Source organism: Lissotriton helveticus, chromosome 11 (assembly GCF_964261635.1).
Source record: "Lissotriton helveticus chromosome 11, aLisHel1.1, whole genome shotgun sequence".
NCBI classification, from domain to species: domain Eukaryota; kingdom Metazoa; phylum Chordata; class Amphibia; order Caudata; family Salamandridae; genus Lissotriton; species Lissotriton helveticus.
The window spans coordinates 826,362,305-826,387,327 of record NC_136072.1 but is presented as its reverse complement, the minus strand read 5'-3'; the positions used below and the strand labels follow the sequence as shown (position 1 = coordinate 826,387,327).

General features: G+C 45.1%; 1 protein-coding gene across 4 annotated transcripts in view; it reads left to right on the top strand.

The window, feature by feature from the left end:
* Positions 1-25,023, top strand: part of LOC144792108 (myoferlin-like) — a 2,487,894-nt gene that overhangs the window by 1,638,825 nt on the left and 824,046 nt on the right. The gene's annotated exons all lie outside the window — the stretch shown is intronic.

Below are 25,023 nucleotides of genomic sequence, written 5' to 3'. Positions count from 1 at the left end.
ATGTTGTTCTCCTGTCCAAAGCTCGAGAAATATTGGGAAGAAGTGGGAAATATAATGGCTGTTAAAAATATCCTTAGCTCTCCGATAACGGTGCCTATGGCTCTATTTGGTTTACATCTGACCAATCAACCGCGTTCGGTGTTAGCATCAATATTAATCTCATGTGCTAAACTAATACTAGCTAGGGCATGGATTAGCCCTAATATACCTAATGTCATGGACTGGTGGTATCTAGCTATCGAAATTAAAACAATGGAGGGTACTCCAGCAGAATTAAGAGGTACTAGGTCGCTTAAGAAATTTGAGAAAATTTGGGGAGACTTAGATTGAATTGAATAATGCTAAGACTAACTCCGACTGACAAATTGATTATGTTGTTGTATTTTTAGTTTTTTTTTTTTCCGTTTTTTTTTGGCTTTGTGAATTTCTGTGAATTTCTGTATATTTACGAGACATATCTGATCTTACCAATAACATTTTCTGTACCTAAACAAAACTCTTGTAAAAAAGATAAGGTCATCTAAATCAAAACACAGAATGATCTGAAACTATTGTGAAACTTTCTGTTCCGGACCAGGTGAAAAAAAAAAAAAAAAAAAAAAATAGGTCCTAACTATAACTACCTACTGGCGACTGACAGTAGGATATATATATATATGTGTGTGTGTATATATATATATATATATATATATATATATATATATATATATTCACTAAAAAAAACATAGGTTTCAGCCACGTTATAGTTAGCAATTAGCATTTAAAAAACCTTAGAAATTCACTGAAAAAGCCATAGGTTTCACACGTTATAGTTAGCTGGACATTTCACTCATTCAAAACCATTGAAATTCCCCCGTTATAGTTAGTTCAGCTAACTATAAGGCGCACCCGCAATGCACTGGTGATGTCGTCACATATTACATCACTCATGACATGGTCAGTGACATAACTCATGACATCACTGATGACATCTCAAATGACTGATTTACTACATTGTTTTAAAGTATTTATTTGTAGATATTTTATTTTTTAAATTACATTACATATATATATTTTTTTTTTTATGCAAGACTTTATTGACATTTTGTTAATTTACAATATCATGCCTACAACCCTAGGGCCGGCTGTTCCCAATACTGTTCATCCAAGGCAAAAAATACACAGCTATTCAGCCAACAACCATCGGTCCGGCAGCAAATCTTCTAGAACTCATGACATTGTTACGCATTACCTTAACATTCAGAAAATAAGTGTCATCTTGCGTTTGTATTTTTTAATAACATAACTTAACTTTTGACTCAGTCGTTAAATGAGTGACATCATCTGTGTTCCATCGTCCGTCCTACCTTGCGGCAGGTATGGTTGCCTTCACATTAATATAACACACCTTCCTCCCAGACCCAGTACTATGCAGTTAAACTGGTCTACGACCCGGCCTTCCCCTGCCCTTTAACATCTTCAGTAGTCCACCACCCTATGCGCTTAAGTATCTTCCATCTCATCCCCGGAGCTATCTATATCCTCTTCTTCTAAAGGGTCACATATATCGCCCCTGTAGGTGTTCCAAGGTAGCCACACTTTGTTCCATTTGCGGGGAGTCGCTCTCAGCTGATAGACTGCCCGCTCTGTCACCATAATCGCATCCATATTTCTACACCATAGCGACAACGTTGGCAACTCCGCTGCCCCCCACCTCTGTGCTATATCTCTCTTGGCTGTCATTGTGCCTATCGCGACCCATAGTCTACCTTGATGTGTTAAGTCATTCGGGCCCCATATATTCAACAGGCACAAATGTGGGTCGGGTGTCAGGGATACTCCTAGTGCTTGCGAAATGGTGCGCATCACCTGCTGCCAGTATCTTACCATAGTTGGGCAGTCCCAGAGTGTGTGTAAGAACGTGCCCTCTATTCCACAGCCCCTAAGGCAGAGCGGGTGTGCTGCTCTGTGCAGTTTGAACAATGTCGTTCTGGTGTAGTGTATTCTATGTAGAATTTTTAGCTGTACCAGGCGGAACCTAGCTGAGATACCCGCCTCACGCGGAGATGCTAGCGCCGCGTTCCAGCTCGAGTCATCCATGTCTCCCATCTCCGCCACCCATTTTTCACGCAACTGTACTAGTGGGTCTGGCAAGTTATTCAACAGTTTACGATATGTAAGGGATGTAGCGCCCTCCTGCATAAAGTCAGTGAGTAGGCGATCTTCAAGCGGTGAGGCTTCCGGCACTGTAGTATTCGCCGGGATAGCCGCTATTAGGGCATGCCTAATTTGGATATCTATATGTTTCTGTAGGGCCTAGGTTGTAATGTTGCTGAAGGTGTGAGAACGGGACCACCCCTTCCCTAGTCCACATATCTCCTACTGTTGAAATTCCAATGTTGTCCCATTGGGTGAATCCTTTGGTGTGGCGCAGGTGCCCTAAAGCCTCTGTGTCCCATAGCGGTGTCAGCTTTGTAATAACCCCCCCCCCATTTCAGTCTCACCTGCGCCTTATGCCACAGTGTCACTGTGTGCCTAGTGGGTCCTATTAATTTAGTTGCTGTTCCTTTGTGGTATAATGGTGCCAACAAACTGTGTGTGCCCAATTGGGCCCTCTCGGCCAGATAAGCCGGGTCGTCCTGTGGGGCGTGCAGCCATTGATTAATAATCTTAAGCTGTGTTGCCCTGTAATACAACTGTATATTTGGCAGGGCGATCCCACCGTCGTACCAGCTTCTGTTAAGTTTTACATGTGCTATACGAGCTGGGCGATCTCCCCACAGCAGGCCTGCCATCGTCCCGGTAACCTTTCGGAAATAACCTGGAGGTATTAAAGTCGGTGTGTTCTCAAGCACATAAAGGATGCGCGGCAGCGCCATCATTTTAAATAATGCCGCTCTACCTAGCAGCGTTAGTGCAAGGGTTTTCCAGTGCTGTACATCGTTTCGTAGTCTAATGAGCGAGAGTTGCAGATTACTCTCAAAGAATTCAGTAGCATCCTGGGTAACATAGATCCCCAGATACTTAGAGGAGGTAGTCGCCACCGTCAAGGGGCACTCTTCAGGCAGAGTCAGTGGTGAGATGTTTAGCCCGTAGATGACCGACTTCGCCCAGTTTATGGTGTACCCAGATGCACTCCCATGTGTGTCATACACTTTCAATAGGTTGGGGACTCCTCTCACTGGGTCCGTCGGATAAATCAACATATCATCGGCGTATAGGGAAACTCTATCCTCCCAGGCGTCTGTCCAGCAGATCCCCCTCAGCAGCGGGGTTTTCCTAATTTTCACAGCCAGCGGCTCCAGGACCAGCGCGAAGAGCAGTGGAGAGAGCGGGCATCCCTGTCTGGTCCCCCTCGACAGTGGTATTTCACGGGAGATATGCCCATTCGCCACTACTCGGGCCGTCGGGCTCGTATAAAGCAACCTCACCCAGGAGATGAAATTGGCTCCGAATCCCATGTGAGCCAGCACCGCGAAGAGGTATTGTCACTCCACCATATCAAATGCCATTTTGGCATCGAGGGACAATATGACCGTCAGCTCTTTCAATAACGGTGCACGCGCCAGTGCTCCATGTACTCTACGTAAATTGAGCGCTGTGCTTCTGTGCGGCACAAAGCCCGACTGATCAGGATGGATCAGATATTCCAGGTGGGGCATCAGCCTACTTGCCAACACCTTCGCCAGTATTTTAGCCTCAGCGTTAAGAAGCGATATCGGTCGATAGGATGTGCAGACGCCAGGTGGTTTACCCGGTTTTGGGATCACCACAATAGTTGCCACTCGTTGATCGGGGGGCAAGATGCCTACTCCCCGACTCTCCTCGTACATTGCCAACAAAGGCTCACACAAGGACTCTGACATTGTTTTGTACCATTCAATTGGTATCCCATTGGGCCCGAGGGCCTTGCCTGATCGTACCGCGTTTATAGCCAACTGAATCTCCTCAATCGTCAAGTCAGCATCCAGTTCTGCCGCTGCTTCCGTCGACAAAGTCGGCGTTTGCACGTCGTGGAGAGCTGCTATCGCCATGTCCTCCGAGACCTCAACCGTCGGGGAGTATACTCCTTGGAAATGGTCTGCCAACGTATCTACAATGTCCTCCGGACGCGTGTGCATTACACCGTTCGCATCCATTATCTGTAATATAGTTCTGTTACCCCCTTTTTTCCTGTCTAGCCAAGCCAGAAGCTTGCTGGCCTTGTCCCCTATATCGTATATCCGATGGGCGGTTGCCGTCACATCCGCCACCGTCTGGCGCTTTAGATGGTCATCATGGAGCCGCTGACGCAGCTGAAGAAAATGCAGCGTATCATCTGAGGGGTCCGCCATATGAGCCGCGTTCGCTCTGTCGAGTCCCAGCTCGAGCTCCACTAATTCCTTCCTTTGTGCGTGTTTGTGGTTAGTAATGCTAGAAATAGCCTGCCCTCTCAGGACCGTCTTGTAAGCCTCCCACAGTATCGAGGGGGATTCAACTGAGGTCCGGTTTTCTGCAAAGTAGTTTTGGGTTGCCTTTGTCAGGTCTTTATGAACTGGCGGTACCCTGAGGTACCCCGGGTAGATCGGATACACTCTTCTACGAGTCTTTTCCTGACTGGATAAGGTTAGAGTCAATGGTGAATGGTCTGAGACGCCCCTCGGTCTGATTTGAATCTCCTCTATCGTAAGCCGACCGGTGCCTAAGGAGAAGAAGTAGTCGATTCTGGATAGGCTATTATGTGTAGCTGAGTAATAGGTGTATTGCCGCTCATTTGGGTGCATGTGGCGCCAAATATCAATCAACCCCTGTGCCTCCAAGAAGTTACCAAAGCGAGAAGTGCCGAGCGGTGGCGTTCGAAGTGGGAATCTGTCGTGTGCGCTATCAATAACAGCATTAAAGTCCCCTCATACAATCAGATCGCCCTCCGGAAGCTCTAGCAGGAATCTCCCCAGGTCTGGCAAAGCCACTGCATGTAGCGCCGGAGGAATGTACACCGATACAATATTTAACTGTTTACCCTCCCACTGCCCATGTACAGCTGCAAATCTGCCCTGGTCATCTACTTTAGCGGTCTGAACTATGAACTGCGAGGACTTACGCAATAAAATACCTACTCCCCGCAACCCAGAGGTGAACTCAGAGTGTGTTATCATATGATATCCCCTCCTGTCCAGGGCCTGCCTAGCAGCGCCTGTAAGATGTGTCTCCTGAAGAAGGACCAGCATAGGCCCCACTCTTCTGATACCCTGCAGTACTAATCCCCGCTTGATCTTATCGCCCAGTCCCCTAACATTCCAGAACATGATCCGTAGTGGTGCCACCAGAGCTGTTTGAGTGTTCCCGTTGAACGTGTCAGTCTGCAGTGGACTTGCCATTCAGGATTCGGGGTAACCCTTCCTCACTACGTGTGGATGGGATCTTGTGAAGCCAGTGGAACCTACCTCCATGCAGTGTATTGTGTGTAGCCCGAGATGCGTGAGGGGCTTGCGGTGTATCGACACTGCCACTAAGTATCTTCTTACGTCTGTGCACCCCAGTCATGAGAGCAGTGTGCCATGTCCTGTCACCCTGAGTCAGAAAACCAAAACAATACAGTAGAACAAACGCAGCCCTCCCCCCTCCTCCCCCCCTCCCAGCCCCCCTGCTGTACGGACCTTGAACTGCCCGCCCCCCCAACTTAGCAGAGTGCTTAACCCCTTCCCCACACTTAATGATACTTGCTCGCTGGGGTGAAGGGCTCCCCGTCGACGACGGCCTCTCTCCCTCTCTTCGGATGCCCTTAGCCCAGTGTCCAGAGGCAGTCCATCGGGCAGTCAGCTAAGACATTATAGTGTTCAGTGTGCACCGGGCTATTTACTGTTCCTCCCCAGCATCTTCTGCCTCAGCTCTTCTCACCGGCGAGCGTTCCCCCATGTCGTGTCCCGATGCTGGAGAGTTCGGAGAGCTTCCCGCCCTTTGGTTCTTGTTTGTCTTTCGTGATCGACGCGGTTGACTGGCCGGTCCCCATCCATCCAGCCAGTCTCGGGCAATCTCGGGAGTATCAAAAAACCAAGTCTTGTTGTCCGCCACCACACACAGTCTGGCCGGGAACAGCATTGAGTATGGAATCTCTCGCGACCTGAGTTCCCGTTTGACGTCCAAAAACGTTTTCCTGCGGCGAGCAACTTCCGCTGTATAGTCTGGGAAGAAGGCCAGCGTTGAGTTCTGGATTTTGATCGGTGGCGCCACTCGCGCTGTTTGCAAGATAGCATCTCGATCTCTGAAGTTGAATAGTCGGGCCAGGATCGGTCGCGGAGCTGCGCCAGTTTTCGGTCTCCCCCCTGGGACCCGATGTGCCCTTTCAACGGAGAAGAAAATGGACAGGCCCTTGGTTTTGAGTTTGTTCTTTATCAAGTCCTCTACGTGGAGGTCCATCGCTCTCGTGCCCTCAGATTCCGGAACCCCAAGGATCCTTACATTATTTCTCCTAGAGCGTACTCCAGCCTGTCCCACAGCGCTTTATTCTCCACCGACATCATTTCCATCGCCGTTTGAAGATCTGAGACGTCTTCTACCAGAGACTTTGTAACCACCTCCATGGAGCACACCCTCTCAGACATTTTGTGGAAGTCCGCCCTGATGAGGGTAATTTCGGTGGAGATCGTACCCACTGTTGCTTGGACCTGCGCCAAGGCCTTCATCACATCATCCAGCGTTGCTTTCTGTGCACCTGTGCCCTCCGTCGATTTACCAGCCGGAGACTTTCCGCCAGCCGAGGGAGAGACGCTCTTGTCACAGGCGAATCTATCGATCCGGGTTTGCGTGGTGCCTCCCCTCCCGCCCCTGCCCGCCATGGTGTCTGTTCCTGCTCCCCGCTGCAGACTCTATATTGAGGATCCACTTGCAAGAGGAGCACAGGGTCCCGCCCGCACTGTCCCGGGGTTTTGCGCGGGGTCCTTGGAACACGGACAATTTTACTGCGCCGCTATACTCTTAGTTCCTCTGAGGCCCCTGGCCTAATCTGTCTCCACTCTCCACTCTCCTAATGGAAACAGTGCAGTTTACTTCCAGCCGAGCGTGAGGCTCCAGTGTCGCGGTCACTGAAACACTGGCAGGTCGATGTTGGCAGCCCATGCGCTTAGGCACCGTTGTGCAGCCACCACCCGGTCTCCCCCACTCGCTGATTATATCAGAGGTGCGGGCGTTATGCCGCTCGGGTAGTGCCCGCAACTGTGAGTCCAGGGGCGCGAGGGGAGATCACCCCCAATGCTGAGAACCCCAGGTTGCTGTCCTCAGTTTCTCCTCCCCAGCTTAACTCTCCAGGGCGCCTAGGAGTCAATGCCCGTATCTATTCCTCCTTAGTTCCGTGGCGGCGCTTCCCCTCTTCTGCCGCTTTTTCCCGGGTCCCACCACGCTATCCCAGGGGCCGGCAGCGCCGTGTCTGGATATTTCACTGTATCTTCCCGGTGAGTGAAGTTCCTCCGCGCGGCCCCGAGATTATGGTTTATCTAGACCCACCGGGCCCTGCTGTCGCACCTGGGCCCTTTGCCGGTGCAAGGTCCTACGTGTCGCCTCAGTTCTGTGTGGTCTGATCAGGCCACACTCCGATGCCTCACCTCACGATGCGGGCGCCAGGCTCTCCTCAGCCCCGGGGGTCCGCTGCATTCGTCCTCCTACACGAGTCCAGCCTCCAGTAATTGCAGCCCTCTGTCTGGTGCTCCACATGCGCCACGGCGCCACCTCTCACCTGTGCCCCGTCAGACTCGGAGCACTCCGGTCACCTTCTCCGGTTTTTCCCATGCACTGTCGCCCCGTCGCCTTCGGACCGGGCGCTTCCGGTACCGGGTGTCCGAATCTTCGGCGTTTCCGGTCGGATATGGTCACAGGACAGCTCCCAGTTCCGCGCTGCCGCCCAGGCCGCAGGTGCCGCCGGTCACAACTTCTCTCTCCGGTGCCGGATTTTGGCCGGAGGTACTGCCGTCTGTCCCGCCCGGTCCTGGGCCTCGGGTCCCTCCTTTAGAGACCGTAACGTGTACGGATTAATGCTCGGATAGTCGGAGAGGCCGCGTTGTCAACGGAGCTCGCCCTTCAAGCTGCCGCCATGCTCGGCTGCAAGCCACGCCCCCTACATTACATATTTTTAATATAAATTGAAAAGTTTTTTTTTAAATATTGTAATTGTAATATATACATATTTTTAATTTATATATATTTTATATAGCAGGCAATGATATCCTATGGAAGGAAATTCAAGTTACTGGAAAGTACGGTTAAAATTACTTTTCAGGAACAGTAGTGAGCTGAAAGATGCGGCACTGAGGTCTCTCCTGATAACAGGTGAGTAAATCAAAATTTGTAGTTTGGCTGATTTTAGAGGAATTTTTTAAAGTCCCAAAACTCCACACTTAGAATTGGAATTGGAATTCGTAATTCGGCTGATTTTAGAGGAATTTTTTAAAGTTCCAAAACTCCACACTTAGGGGTCCATTAGGATGACGGGCGGACTTTGCCCGCCTGTCATCCCATCATAAATCGGGCCCGCCCGCCATAATGGCGGGGGTCCCGGGGGTAATATAATGTGAACACCAAGGACCCCCTGTACAGAATTGATAGTTCGTGGGACAGGGAATTAAGCTGTGTGTATAATACAAATTTTGTGGCTGAATGAATGAATGAATGAATGAATGAAATAATTTGTAAAGCGCGCGATGGCCAAAACGGCTTCCTGGCGCTGGGAGCTCTAAAGAACCGGACAGACAGGGCCAGGAGGATTAGCGGGGGTAGGCCAGGGCAAACAGAAAAGTTTTTAGCGCTTTACGGAAGTGTGAAAAAATAGGGATCGAGCGCATAGAAAGAGGAAGAGAGTTCCAGAACCGGGGGGCAAGAACAGAGAAACGGGTTCCACCAGTGCGAGATTTGTGAAAACGGGGAACAGTGAGGAGGGCAGAAGATGATGAACGGAGAGTGCGGGCAGGGGTGTGAAGGGAAATCAGAGAATTGATGAAAGCCGGTGCAGAGTGATCAAGGGCCCGATAGACAAGGCACCCCAATTTGAACAAAGATCTCTGAAAAATGGGCAACCAATGGAGGGATTTGAGGACGGGAGTGATGTGATGGGTTTTGGGCAAGTGAAAGATGAGACGGGCAGCCTGATTTTGGATAGCTTGTAAGCGGCGGGATTCATAGGCAGGAATGCCAGCGAACAAGCTATTGCCATAATCAAGGCGGGAGGTAATAAGGGCAGAAATAATGATTTTAAGGGAGTCAAAAGAAAAGAAACGAGAGATTTTCCGGATCATCCGGAGGGAGAGAAAACAGGAGGACACCACGGCACTGACCTGGCCATGCATGGACAGGTCCTGTCTGACCTTGATGCCCAGAGTTTTAACGGAGGGAACGGGGGTGGGAGGAGGGCCAAGAATGGAAGGCCAGAAAGCAGGGGACCAGGGGCTGGATGAGCCGCCAATCAGGACAAGCTCAGTCTTATCTGGATTGAGCCTGAGGTGGTTGGCGCTCATCCACCCAGAAATAAAGACCATGGTGGAGTGAAAAAAGGATAGAGAGTGAGAAGAAGAGGAAAGATCAAAGACGAGCTGGAGGTCGTCAGCGTAGTTATACACAGAGACCCCCAGCTCAAGAAGGGAAGAGATAAGAGGGTGAATGTAGAGGTTGAAGAGAAGGGGAGAAAGGGAGGAACCTTGGGGAACCCCACAGGGCACCGGGAGGGGGGAAGCAGAAAAGCCAGGGAGGTGGACGGCTTGAGAACGACCTGTTAAAAAGGAAGTGATCCAGGAGAGGGCAGAGCCTCGTATGCCCGCTGCGCTGACACGGTCCAGAAGAATGTTATGGTCGACCGTGTCAAACGCAGCGGACAAGTCGAGGAGGATCAAAGCTTGGGGAGAGTTGACGTCGGCCTTGGCTTTAAGCTCGTCAAGGACGGCTAACACCACGGTTTCGGTCGAATGACCCGAACGGAAACCGGCTTGGTGAGAGGCCAGGAGCTGGTTCTGTTCAACATAAGCAGAGAGACAGGAAGTAACGTAAGATTCGAGAATTTTAGAAAGATAGGGAAGAAGAGAGATAGGTCTAAAGTTAGAGAGAAAAGAAGAATCAAGACCAGGTTTTTTAAGAATGGGAGAGACAATAGCAGATTTAAATGAAGAAGGGACCAATCCAGTGGAGAGAGAGGCATTAAGAAGGGAGAGAGGGGTATCAGGACAGGAAGAAAAAAGGATTTTGAGAATGCGGGCAGGGGCACAGTCAGTGGGGGAGCCAGACTTAATTTTAGTGAGCAGAGCTAGAAAAGAGTCCAAAGAGAGGGGGGGAAAAGAAGAAAAAGAAAACTTAAGCGCAGAGGGGACAGAGTGAGGAGGAGTAAAAGGAGTGATCAAGATGTTAGATTTAATTTTAACAATCTTCTCGATAAAGAAGTTGTTAAGAGAAGAGCAAAGAGCCTGGGAGGGAGTGAAGTGAGGGCAAGCACGATCAGAGGTGGCCAAGTTGTTAACCAAAGAGAAAATTTCTTTAGATTTGTTAGCCGAGAGCGCCACTTGTTCGGAGAAATACTTGATCTTAGTGGCCAGGATGGCCTTCTTGTACTCCTTAAGAAGAAATTTATATTTGGCCTTGTGGTCAGGGCAGTAACTACGGCGCCAAAGGCGCTCTGAGCGTCTAAGCTCCAATTTGAGAGTCTTGAGCTCCGGGCTAAACCAGCGGTGAGCCTCGTGAGGGCGAATGGACTTGATTAACTTGAGGGGGGCTACTAAATCACATGCGGAAGAGAGCCAGTAACCAACTGCAGCGGCCTGTGAATCAAGGGGAATGCCAGTGAGGTCTGGGGAAGAAGAAGCAAGGGAGTGAGAGAGGGAGGCCAAGTCAACACGATTCCAACTACGGGAAAAGACATTCTTGGGACGAAGGGGCTTGTGGGGGGAGCCAGTAGTAATAGAAAAAGAAATGAGAGAGTGATCAGACCTCCTCCTGAAGAATGCCACCTCCCTTCCCTTATTTTTAATATTGAATGATTAAATGTTATAATTGTCTATTTTGTTTTTACTTTGTGCAATTTGATATATACAACCCATGATTTTAAAAGAAAAAAAACAATAAAAAGAATTGAGTTTTTAAATAATTTTTGCAGGTTCTTTTTATACCTTTTTTGTAATTTTCTTCCCTGGTTACTTGTTATGAATGTCAATATATTATACACACAGGGGGTCCTGGGGGTGCCATTAGGATGTGCCCGCCACAGTGGCGGGCACATCCTGTATTTGCAGCATTGTGGCAGGCGGTGCTCTCTGCACTGCCCGCCACAATGCTGGAAATGCACTTTCACATTGTCATTTACAAAGCGGCAGGCACCGCGCGGTGCCTGCCGCTTTGTAAATGATAATGAAGGGGGGTACCACAGGTACCCCCCAGAGTGAAGACCGCATGCCTTTCCGTGGCGGCAGCGCCGCCGCGGAAAGGCACTGAACACCACACATGTAGTTCCTATATTCCCAATAGGCTCTGCGCATTGGAATAACATAAACGATAGTTTAGACGTAGGACTGAGGTCGACTAGGTCTCTATTGAATATGTTAGACTTAATTATGAATGCCAGCTAGCTCAGAGGTCACTAGAAATTTTCTCGAGTGAACAAGGAGGTGTTAACTTCCCTGAATAGACAAGAAGGGATTAGCTTCTGACAACCGCATAAACATGACAACTTTGCTCCCTCCAGAATGAGGAGTATATGTCCAGAGTCGTGTGAAACCAATAGACAGCTATTTCACTCAGTCAATCGTGCATGCTTAGTTTCACCAGAGTGCAGAGAAATAGAGAGACGTGCGTTTTCAATAAAAGTTGTTATTTATTGAGCAGTCCTCTTTCTCATGCAAGAGAAGTGAATTGCCACAATTGCAATACTTGTCATAAAGTAAACTGCGTACAGTAAAAGGAGTATTATGAAATAATACTGTAAAAGCATTGATATGGTTTCTGAGCCATATGATACTTAAAACGGATAAAATACATAAAATACATACAATGATAAAAGATTGACTAAATGTGCTCAACTGGTGTTTCTAAAATACGCCTACTCCGGTGTACCTGACCTAAGCCTAATACGTGGGAAGGAGTAAGTAAGTTAAGATAGTTTTGCCAAGAATCTGCTTCAAGAATTCTCTAAGGATCTAATCAGCTCCGTACCTTGTTTATAGAATGAAGGAGGTCTTGTATCTCTCTCTCAGGACTCGATCTCCCAGCAACCCGCAAGGATGACTGGAAACACTGGAGCTGGATTTCTCGGCAGGAGACAAGACAGCTTCTCTCTCAGTGTGTCAAATGGGAGGGTCGGCTTCCTTCAGCACTCGCATCTGCTGGGCGTCGGGCAAGTAGATAGCCGCTCTGCTCCAAACCACCGTGTGTTTGCTTAAGGCAAATGCTGGTATATTTATACCTGAAAGGTGCCGAGTTTGACGTAAGGTTGGACATAAGACGTCACTAAGAACTTACAGTTCTTTCTGGACTCCAGGAGTTTTTGCACAAATCAAAACAAAAGCAGGGGGAATTCCCGGGCTGCTGGAGGCTTGGTTTGTTTAAAGAACGCGTTGTACTTTCTAGGAGTCTATGGGAGTAGCCTTGCCATATTTGGACTGCATTGGCTATGACTAAATATGGATATGATTCTTATGCCTTTATAAGGATATGATTTGTTATAACCACATAAGGGCATGAATCGGGAATATTTAATTAGGGTCCTAGATACGTTTACAACATCCACTCCACGTATTATGTCAATCATTACTAAAATACTAAGTAATAGTAAACATATAACGATGCATGTGTTTTCCAACCCACCCCAAAATACATAAAATGCATTTGAAATGGTATATGGTATATACACGAAAATGAGTATTTATACTGTACGTCTTTCAAGCAGTGGTATCATTCAGATAATGCATATATAAATATCGGCTGAATGAATTGCAAAAATTACATTTATGAGATGGCTCTTAATACAGAAGAGAAGGTCGAGACCATTTCATCACATATTTATACAATACTGTACATGTGCTAGAGGCTAAGTCAAAATATTGTCTCTAGAGTCTCCAAAAATAGAAGTTCTGTTCTCTAAGAATAGTTCTACTTTAAGCAGAGTAAAATGTGCCAAAAAAAAGGTAAATATTTTGGAAATGGAAAAATAATTTCGTTTTCAGGGGAAAAAATTGTTCCAAATGTTTTCAGGAGTGTTGTTTATCAAAAACTGAAGGCCGAATTCAGAGTTCAGGGAACGCTGTGTGCTCGCTGTTTTAAAAGTTATTCTCGTTGTTAGGAGAGAACATCCAGGCTTGCGAAAAATTGGTCTACAACAGTAGGTGAAAGTTCGACCAAGTTCGAAAAAGCTGAAATAGTGCATATGTGAGAATCATTGCTATCATCAATGTCTGGATCAGCAATGCTCACAGAAGGTTGTACCTGTGTGGTGCTGCTTTCATCTCGTACTTCTCCGCCACCTAATCGTAACGGTGAAGTCTCAACGAATGCCGTCATCAGAATAGGTAGCCGCTGGGGACAACACGTTGCATGAGCCGTTACCGAACCAAGCAAAGTATCGATATCCATAGTTACTGCTGATGGTAGTGTAAGACAGATGTCCAACACGCATTCTTCTCCGCATAGCTGACATCGAAGCACAGGTAAGATGCAATCTTGCCAGATTGGTCTGAATGAAAGAAACCAGGTAGTATTCAGATCTCTTAGCTTTGCCAATCTGAGGACTTTAGTGATCCGTTCTCGGTATCGTATAGCCAGGATCGTTTCTTCCATTGTAGCCTGAGTTTTGTCTGTGGCTTGGCTTGCCATATCGGAGCAGAAGGAACAAAAATAAAATTCCTGCTACGAGTCCCAAAAGAAGATGCAGGCCGCCGAACACAGAATGCACGAAATTCGGGAAGATGCCCAGAACTGTTTCAAAAGGTGCTAACAGTCCCGAAAAAATTGTCTTAAATACATGTGCGATGCCACTGGTATCAGACATGTTTAAGATTTGGCTTAACATTTCTACGAAATGCATGGGGCAATTTGTCGATAATAGGTTATGTATCTCTGCCGCTGTCCTTGCAACTTGCAGATCATACGTCTCTTTGGACGAGGTTAAAGGCACAGTTGTCTGTAAAAGAATAGACTTCATTCTGCTTAAAGTATCAATTCGAATAGAAGAGATATTCAGAGAAGGCCATATTGCTGCCTCCTTGTCTGGTTTGCTGTTTGGATACAATACTTGCATACAGCAAATGACCCTGGAAGTAACGGTTACGAGATAGGCTTTTCCTGGCACCATGCCACAACACCTATGGTCACTTATTATAACTGCCGTTGGAAAGCTGTCTGAAAAAAGGCTCTATCTGTGCTGCAGGGGTGCCATGCAGGTGACATGAAAGGTTGTTTGATGAACCTTCGCGGGCTCCATGCAAGTTAATACCTTGATACAGAAGTGTACCGCTTAGTGAATTTTTACAGTTGTTACCACTAAGAAATACTTCTTTTTTCCCTTCACTATAACATTTATGTGTATAAGGTAAATTCCAGGTTGACTTGATGTATCCTCTACCCAACCTTTCATACAGGCCTGCTGGTATATACTTTTGGCAATATTGAAACTGAAAAGTTGTCATCGGGATTGTAATTGTACCATGTATTATCCATTCAATGACAGGTCTCTCTGACATTGTCAATGGTAATCTCTCAAGTTTTTCAATGCTCAGAATCGTATAGTCTGCTCCTTTTTGTGCCAAACTGATTTGTTTATCAGTAAGGTTAAAGATAGAAAATAATGACGTTATGTTGATTAGACGCCATGGCACGTAGCCTGACGCAGGTTTTGCAATGTCTAGCCTAGCTGTACAATAGAACGCAATTGGGACTGGCCATGTTGTAACATTAGCAAGTCCTGCTCTATTATATCAATAGCAGATGATACAATACTGTCCAGTGAATAAATTCTGGAGGACAGAGTCGTTAACCCATTGTCCACTACAGACAGTGATTTTTCCAAATTAATACGATCAATTTCTCGTATTTTTTCTGCAGTTTCAATTTGCGTCTCTTTCCAAGCGGCGTATATACCGGCGTATATGAAACGTTTTTGACGCTGTTTGCGAGGTCCCAGTATGAAATCTCGCAAGTCAGCACCTTCTTAAGTAAAGTTAAGTGTTGCTTAATTTCAGGCAGTGTGGATTTCTGTAGCCATTCAAGGCATAGTTTTCCTTCACTATGGCCCAGATGTAGGTAATAGCAATTTACCGAATGGTAAATACCGAATTTTACCGATTCGGTATTTACAATTCGGTAATTGCTATGTAGGTAAATGAATCGGTATTTGCCATTGATTCCTATGGGCCTGGAAGCCCATAGGATTCAATAGCAAATACCGATTCGGTAATTACCGAATCGGTAAAATTACCGAATTTACAAGGGGGACAGGGTGTCACTTTGACACCCTGTTGCCCCCCTGTTTCTGGCTTGTGTGCCATGTGACACACAGACATGCCCTTAGGGCATGTCTGTGTGCCACATGGCACAGGTGTACATGCACAGATGTGCATGTACACTGGAATTCGTTATTTACCATGGAATAGTATTCTACGGTAAATAACGATTTGGTAAGGGCCTGTGGCACTGATTACAGTGCCACCTACATATTGATTTACAGAATCGGTATATTTACCGATTCGGTATTTTACCGAATCGGTAAATATACCGATTCTGTAAATAAAATGCCCCCTACATCTCCATTTGCAAATACCGGTCGGTAACGGCCGAAATCCGCCGTTACCGACCGGTATTTGCCGACCTACATCTGGCCCTATATGTTGTAACTATCCCTGGATGTTGTCTCTGGGAATATCTTGGGTCTGTTTGAACACCTGTGTTTTGTTCAGGAATCTATCTTGACAGTTATTTGTGTCTGTGGGCCAGATCAACCATTTTTTCCAATCAGGATTTGTTCTGTTTTGGTGTAAAATATGGGATACGTCTATATCCACATCTGTAGTGCTATTACTATCAGCTATGGGCTTTGGAATAGACGGTTTGTTTAAATCTTTTATCTTGGCTAGGCCAAGACAGGTTGTTTGTTGAATGGTGTAATTCAGGAATATTATTTGTTCTGGGATCATGCAGGCTCTAAATAGTGATTCTAAACCTTGTACCTGCCAGTCTTTTGTACCCCAGATGGTTTTTGTCTCAATGTTGTTTTTCCAAAATTCAAAACCAAATGTAGACATTTTTTCATAAAAATTTTCTGAATAAATCAATTTAGTATTTATCAACGTGTTTTTCATTCCTGTCTTATATACCATTTTAAAATAAAACGTTTCTGGATCTGTGTTGTTAAACCCTGAGAAATATGGGAATTTCTCAAAAAATGTTTTCGAACTGCCTTTTGGCGGTGTTGGACAATGTTCCCATTGATCATAAGTAAAAACATTTCTAGGATTAGCAGATTTATGCAAATAGTGATGACCATAGTGGTTAAAACAGTACATTTCTTCATAGTTCGATGAACCCTGTAAAAAATCATGTTCTGTAAATTTTGCTGACATTACTAAATCTGACATCATATTATTAATATTTTCAAAGTCCCAATCATCAGAGAAAGTACTTGGTGTCACAAAGTCACTTAAGGAAACCTTGAACTGGTGTGGATATTTCAAGAGCTCAATCGGGCCATAGATTTCGTAATCAGTTTTGTCCCATGCTACACCCCCAGGTATAGGATTGGCTGTGATGTTCACTGATGACAGTTCTCTTTTTTCGATGTGTGAAGATCTGTGAGGCTTTAGGACCAAGTTGATGTTCTGACTTGCTGTGTCCATTGTACTATATTTTCCATCAATAAATCTACCCAAACTTAAAACCAAGATGAGCCACAGAAGGAGGAAAAGTACGCCTAACACAATCCATAATTCAATCCATGGTGAAATCAGATATGTTTCTTTGAGTTGATGAAAGAGTTCAGTAATTTTTTCTTTGAAAGTTTTTGTTGCTGGCGTTTCTTCATGTTCACTTGGATCATCAGAAAAGTCATCGAAATTGATGAAGTAGCCAGATGCAGTACTGTCAATTGTTGGAATTGCTTCCGGATTGTTATTAATCTTTGATTCTGTATGTTCAGAGGCTACATCATTGTAGATTGGTGTTTCTTGACGAACTGTTGCAATTTGGGTTTCAAGAGGCACAAGTTCCATGGCTTTGTTGCATAGTCCTTTTTTATTCACTGCAGGTTTATCAAATGTGATTAGTCTGTCAGTTTGAACCTCTTGGATTGTAGCAATATTTGATCTTCTGCTATTTCTTGGGAGTCCACTGGGCCTACTACTTATTATTGGCCACATGATTGTGGTTTTACCAGGTCGATTGATACAACTCTGTTCTCCTTTTTACCAGCAAGGGGCGGTAGTACAACTGATCTTGTTCCGCTGACAGCTAAGACAGGTACTACTTTTCTGTAAGAAGGCCCAAATTCCTTCTTCACCGCGATCTTTTCTCTGACCAGATCCTCAATCTTTGGAATCCAGACAGGTCTTGCTGGGACAGGTGGTTTTTCTTCAGTGGTCGTTGGCTTTAGCTTTATGTTACTTAGACTTCTTCTTGTTTCATTTAAGTCCTGTAAAACAGCCAAACGATCTTTGATATCAAAGGCTTTTTGTTTCACCACTGAAGTGTGACAATCTAGGTCCTGGATAATCATTTTAGTACCGAACAAAAGTTTGTATGGAGTGATACCTCCTAGAGAATTTCTTGGCAGATTATTAAGACTACGTTGGACACTTGTTAGATGTTTGACCCACCCCTCACCCGAACCTAATACCCTCGCTGTTATAGATTGCTTTATGTTACGTTTTTCTCTCTCCACTACCGCATTTTCCTCGGGATGGAATGGACTAGAGTACCGCAATGCAATGTCCATGCTGGCCATGACCTCCTTGTAAGCTCGAGAGCTAAACGCAGGACCCTGGTCAGAATGTATCATGCAAATTGCGTATGTGCCGATAAAGACTCACAAATCTTTTTTAACAGTTCTGGCGTCAGCCGAGCGCTGGGGGCCATATCTAAATGTATCTCGTCTTAATAATTATGGGATCGCATTTTTCCATCTGGATTTTTGCTTATAGATAGCCTTTTGCTTTCTAATAGAGGTGTCTGGGCTGGTATCTGATCCGGTTCACAACTGCGATCTCTGTTGCAGTCTTGACAATTCATTGCAAAGTTATAGATTTGCACGCTCATCCCCGGCCACCAGTATTCTGATTGTAATTCTATTAGAGATTTCGAGATCTCTTGGTGCCTCAGACCCATTCCCTTGTGTGCTTCTTGAATCAAGTAAGCCCTCCTGTTCATGTTTGGAATTACTCTATCCCCCACTCCAGGGATTTGAGCAAAAGGAACGGAGTTTGCATCAATTATGTATGTATTTCCGAGTGGATAATTTAGAGGTAATGCCGCATAGTTGCCTTCCAATGAGGCTTTTACTGCTAGCAGCGTTTCACCGTCTATTTGTTTTTTAGAACGCTTTTTGTGGCTACGGAAGCTGGTTTGACAGCTGCCGCTGTGGCTCTGTTAGCCAATGAATTCCCTGCAACGTGAACGCCATCACGTTGATGACTCAGTGTATGTATCACGTGGAGTCTTTTGTAGTTCTTTCTGCAAAAGAACTACTTGTTCCCAAAGTTTTTTATGCTTTATTGTGGCACCTGTCTCATCTTTGTAACCGTTTTTGACCCAAGTCTGCATGTCATTATTGTAAGACCGGACGCAGTAATGTGAATCGCACACTATTAGTGTGGGGACTTCGCGATCTGTATTTTCAAGCGCCATTTTTAAAGATCTTATTTCAGCTCGCTGAGCTGTACAGTTTCTGAGTGATTCAGTTTTAGTGACCATCGGTCTGAATTTACCTAAGCGCCAGCGACCTTTAACAATCGCGCAAACTGCATTGTAAGTTTGTTTTCCCACAACGTAGTGTTGTGCAAATCTGTCTGTGTAGATCACACAGGAGTATTGTTCTAGATTTAGAATTTCGATCGACAGAGGGTATTCATGTTTGTATTCTAGATCTTCTAGTTTTTTCATTTTCGGATCAAAAGCATGTTTCACGTCTTCTGCAGCAAGAGAATTTTCCCATTGTATCCATTTTGGATCTAATGCCACAGCATTTGGAATGCGTGGTCTTGTTACTGCCTCATGGTATGATTCTGCTGTTAAAACAGATATGTTCCTCCCTTGGACTAGGGATCTTTCTTTTGCTACAGCAGTTTGAACCGCAGTCAGAATTTTTTCAGTAGAATTGAATTTCATTTCAGTTTGTGTGTACAAGTGTGATTTATAAGCTATTGGTACCGTTTCTCCCTCATTAGAGGTCAGGTATGTGAATCCGCATCTTCCTGGGATGACTCGGATTACAAGGTTGCGTTCATTTGCGCGTGTTTGCAGTTTTGTTTTAGTGAACATGTCTGTTTGTAATGAACGTAAAATTTCTTTGTGTTTCTGAGTCCAATTAATTGGTTTGAAATCAGGTTTTATTAATTCGTAGAGAGGTTTAACACTCTCTGCATAATTTAGAATGTATGTTCTTCCGAAATTCAGGAAACCTAGAATTGATTGTAAGTTCTTCAGCGTTTTTGGAGCTTGGAGTACTGCACACTTCTCTAAGAAGTTGTCTGCTAAACTTTTGCCTTCACTTGATAATTCATATCCTAAAAATAGGACAGATAGGTGGGCAATTCGTGACTTTTTGAAGTTGAATTTATACCCTTCAGCTGCGAACCCAAGTATTATGGTGTTCACTCTTTTCAAGTGTGTCTCCAGGTCGTCGTCTGTAAGATAGATGTCATCGACATATGATAATGCCTCATCATCATACATTTGTAGTAACTCTGTTACCCTACCTGAGAATAATCCTGGGCTATTCTTGAATCCCTGTGGGAGACGGCAAAATTGTTTTTGCGCCCCCAAACATGAGAAAGCTGTCAAATACCTGCTTTCAGGTGCTATGTTTTGACAAAAGAAACCATTTGAAATATCTAATGTCGTTTTATATTTTTTGCGCACAATGTTATTCATTAGTGCTGCACTGTGTGAGTTTTGTACTGCAAATGTTTTGCAACAAGAGTTTAGGTGTCTGTACTCCAAAACTAGACGATATGAATTGTCTAGCTTGGAGACAGGAAACAAAGGATTGTTCATTTGTGAGGTGCATGTTTCAATCTCCCCTTGATATTCAGGTTGATCTAAGATCTCCCTGACTTGTTTTTTAGCTTCTTGCTTTGTAACTGAATTTTATGGTGAGGAGAATCCTCATCCCATCCTACAGGATTTTTATATAATGCAGGGGCTTGGGCCACTGCCCATTTTCTAGCATATGTGTATTTTTTATGAATTGGAATTTGATTTGAGAAGGCAGGCATAATCATTTCTTCGCCATGTGGGCACTCCCTGACACACTCTGGTGGCCAGTCTTTTTCTGCTAGAAGGATATCATAGCCTTTAGATAGTTTGTCCCAAAAGAGACCTCTTATTTTCCTAGTTTTATCCCCCTCTATACGTAATGTTATTTCATATATTTTATGGGGTATGCTAACGCTGGTGTCTGCAGTTTCCACCTGAATGTATTCATTCGTGTCCACTGTCACTTCTGCTGTGATGTCTAGCACTGTCTGGGCCCTTTCTCAGTTTTTCAGTTGTGTCCTCAGAATTTTCGGCATGTTTTATTTTAATACTAGCTACCTTCTTTCTTGGATATTGTAATTTTTTACTTTGATGAGCAGGTTCCTTGTCTTTGGACTTGACGTGCTCTTCTTTGTGTTCTGACGGTCCTCTTCTTTCCGATTTCTGTGAGGAAGTCTGAAAAGATCGAGAGGGACGTGTATCAATATCTTGATATCATTCAGGTTTTTTTAATTTATCCCTATCTCTAAGGTTATATCTTTTCTCAGAGGGCTCCCTGTGGGGAGACTTGCCTCCTCGTTCTGGAGATCTGTCTCTCCGTTGAGGAGACTTTCCTCTGGACTGAAACTGTTTTTCTCTGGGAGTGGTTTGTTTATTACCCTCCCACCTCTTTTTTGGAGTATTGAGATTATTCTTGATAAATGTTTTTTCAGGATTTTCAGTTAGTTGGGGTTTTAGTGGTTTCCCACCCAAACTATCTCTATCTAGTTCTTCATAGGATTTTTCTATGATTCTGGCAAGTTCAAAAGGTTGTTCTGCTATATCTGTTTCTTTCAATTTTTGGCAGATCGCCACAGATGCTGCTTCTCCTTTTATGTTGGCTAGTAGTATAGCCTAGACTTGCTTAAAGTCTTTTAGTAATTTCATACCTAGAGTTAAAGCAGGTTCTGGCCAATATTCATTTTGAATCTGTCTTAGTACATCTGGTATAACCGCCATAGATGGAACACCATGTGTTTTTGTGTAAATTGAAGCAAAGACTGTGCCCCAAGTGTCACAGTCCTCCACATGTGGTGCGATCCCCATTGGAAGACAGATAGTCAGGATTCTGTGTTTGTCATGAGGTGTAGTATCAGGAAATACTGCCTCTATTTGAATGATTTTTTGAGCTAACCAGAATGGAATTTGTTCCCGTTTTGTGGGTATTTTGCCAATGGCTGATTGTATATTCTGTGGTGTGATTTTATTTGTGTTCCCCTGTTGAGGGATGTATGATATTACAACGCATGCTTTTACCTCGCATGCCTTTACAACCCGTTATTTACAACGCATGCCTTTACAACGCATAGTGCTTTGGGGCGCTGGATAGTGAATTGTTTAATTTACTATTCCAACTCCAGTCCCCGTGGATAGTAGGGAAGGTATTGGATAGTAAATTAAACCTATTCCCTATCCTAGAGTGCCCCCCAGCGCAATGCGTTGTAATGGTTTGCGATGTAAAAGTTGCGTCGTAAAGGCACTGCGTGGTAAAAGTTGCGTTGTAAAGGATGTTTCCCCTGTTGAGGGGTCTGTTGTGGAATTCTTATTGCTGGTTGGACTGTTGAAGTCCGCATGACGTATTGGACCAATTGTCTGTGTATTTTAATTAATAGTTTTAGCTGAACTAAAAGTTCTCGATCTGACATTTTTTCAATGTCGGGATTGTGGTGTGTAGATGGCTAGAACCGGCCATGTGGCTCCTGGTCTACCTAGTGGACCGAGCCTGGTGGTGTGATTTTGATGTTTTAGGGCGCCATTAAACCAGAGCAGGTGCTCTTGGTATGTTAGTGGAATTTCAACGTCCTCGAAAGGAGCGTATTCCTCTGGAGATTCCTCTATTTTGTAATAGTGGAAATCGTGTGTTATCGGATTTGCTTCAGGAAAATGTATCCATGAATAGAATACCTCTGTCTGCCGATATTCATGGGCCTCTACCACAAATATGACTGTACCACCTCTTGATGATAATCCATTTTCTATAAGTTTAATAGTTATAGTTTTTCTTACGTGTACCGGAATGATTATAACATTCGGGTCATTCTGTTGGAGAGTTGTGTCATCTAACAACAATTGCGCTGATATTCTAGCTCTCTCCCTTTCATCGTCACTTTCCGCCATTTGCTGACTGAAAGTTTTTGTTGCAGAGCAAGTTTCAAGGAGACAAAGATTAGGTGCACAATATTTTGGAACACTGTATCCTTCAACGTTGACTAAAACCAAAAACTAATACATAGGATTCTCATCCTACTAAGTTCCGGCGGATATTAACCTTTCACCCACTCCAGACGTCTTTTGGAGTTTTTACGGGAAAAAGGGATCTGTGTGAAAAGCACGACTGAGTTACTCTAGTATCTTGCGTTAGATTATCGCCTTACCAAACGTTGGGCGCCATGTAGTGTAGTTCCTATATTCCCAATAGGCTCTGCGCATTGGAATAACATAAACGATAGTCTAGACGTAGGACTGAGGTCGACTAGGTCTCTATAGAATATGTTAGACTTAATTATTAATGCCAGTTAGCTCAGAGGTCACTAGAAACTTTCTCGAGTGAACAAGGAGGTTTTAACTTCCCTGAATAGACAAGAAGGGATTAGCTTCTGACAACCGCATAAACATGACAACTTTGCTCCCTCCAGAATGAGAAGTATATGTCCAGAGTCGTGTGAAAACAATAGACAGCTATTTCACTCAGTCAATCGTGCATGCTTAGTTTCACCAGAGTGCAGAGAAATAGAGAGACGGGCGTTTTCAATAAAAGTTGTTATTTATTGAGCAGTCCTCTTTCTCATGCAAGAGAAGTGAATTGCCACAATTGCAATACTTGTCATAAAGTAAAGTGCGTACAGTAAAAGGAGTATTCTCCAGTATTCAATCTTTCATAGATTCACATGCTTGTATCTTCCCCGTCGTCATGGTGGGAGTCTCCCGGTAAATGATAACCATAGCAGTAGAAGAAAAAACTGCCTGGAAGCCACAGAGTAGTGAAACCACTAGGTAACCTCTCCTCCTCATTATGTGGTCCAAACTACAGCCAATCAGCAGCCAGCACCAGCCTAGACCATTCCCAGCAGAGCCACAATACCTCAGATTTCCAACCGCCTTCGTGTGAGAAGGAGTCTCCCTGAGCTCTGCTCAGTTTATTCTCTCTTCACTGAACTTTTGACCTTTCACAGTTGGAAGACAGGTACTGTTCTTTTATTATCAAGCATCATCTCATTCAATATGTCTGAAAGCTCCAAGAAGAGTCTTTTCAGAGCTTGCAGGTACTGTGGCAAGGCCAGGCTGTTTTCTGAGGATCCTCACAAGGAATGCTTGTACTGTTTGTACCCTAAGCATATTCCTAAGGACTGCAAGTATTGCCGGACCTTCTCTGCCAAAACACTGAAGGATAGAGAAGCGCGCCTCTTATTTTGGCTTCAGAAAAGGAAAACTCATGACTCAGAGTCTGAGGGAGAAGCCAAGGGACACACCTCTAAGAAATTAAAAAGAGGGTCCTCTGAGGAAAAGGGAGATGTGAGGAAACAAAAAGCAGGAAAATCTAAGGAAGGTGAACCTTCTACTTCACTCCCTCCAACTCCTCTCAAGCCTTCCTCAGAGAAGAAGGCTTCGTCGTCGCTTCCGTCGACGAAATCTACCGATATTCCAGTCAGATCGCCGACGAGGCCGTCGACGACCTCGACGACGACCATCTCGTCGACGACGATGACGACGACAATCTCGACGACGACAGCTTCGTCGACGTCGACGACGACTCCGTCGACGGTGAGTGCCAGACCTTCGTCGACGGCAAGATCTTCGTCGACGAGTATCCCGTCGACGATGCGGATGATTGTTCCGTCGACGGCCCAGTCGACGGTCCCGTCGACGATGAAAAAATCGTCGACGATGCCATCTCCAACCAAGATAACTTCAACATATATTTCCATTAAGAGGATTGCTCCGTCGACGGGAGTGTTGACGAGCAAAAAAGGGGAGTTTTCCACGCCGAAGATTTCACCTTTACTGCCCTCTACCATTCTGGATTGCCAGGAATCAGAGGAGGAGGGATCCTTTGGTGTTGCTTACAGTCCTTCGCAACTCCATATTAAACATCAGGATTCCGATGAGGAAGACCACCAGGAGGCCCAGGAGCACTTCTCTTTTACGGATCGGCCGGTCAAAGGCCAGATGAGATACGAGTCATTTCACCAGGCCTACCAGTATGATGATGAAGAGGAAGTGGATACGCCTGTGCGGGAAGAGGCCATGTCGGTGCCTACTTCTTTAATATCAGACCTAAGAAGCATGATCAATAGCTATTATCGTCGCTTTCCGGAAGATAATGCTTCTGCGGCCGCTGAAAAAGTCTCTCAACCTGCAAAGGAGACACCCCTGGCTCAACTGCCGCCTCCTCCTCCTCGGACGGAGGTCCAAAATGTTATTACAATTCGGGATGACTTAAATGATTCCGATCAGGACGATCAAGAAGAGGAAGGGGAACTTCCTCAGGATGAGGGGGTTGGAGATGAATGGGACCAATATATTGCTCCAACGTCCCCGGTGTCACCTTTGCCTCAATCAAGCTCTCCTCCAGAGGACATAGCCAGTTTTCACGATTTGATGGGAAAAGCG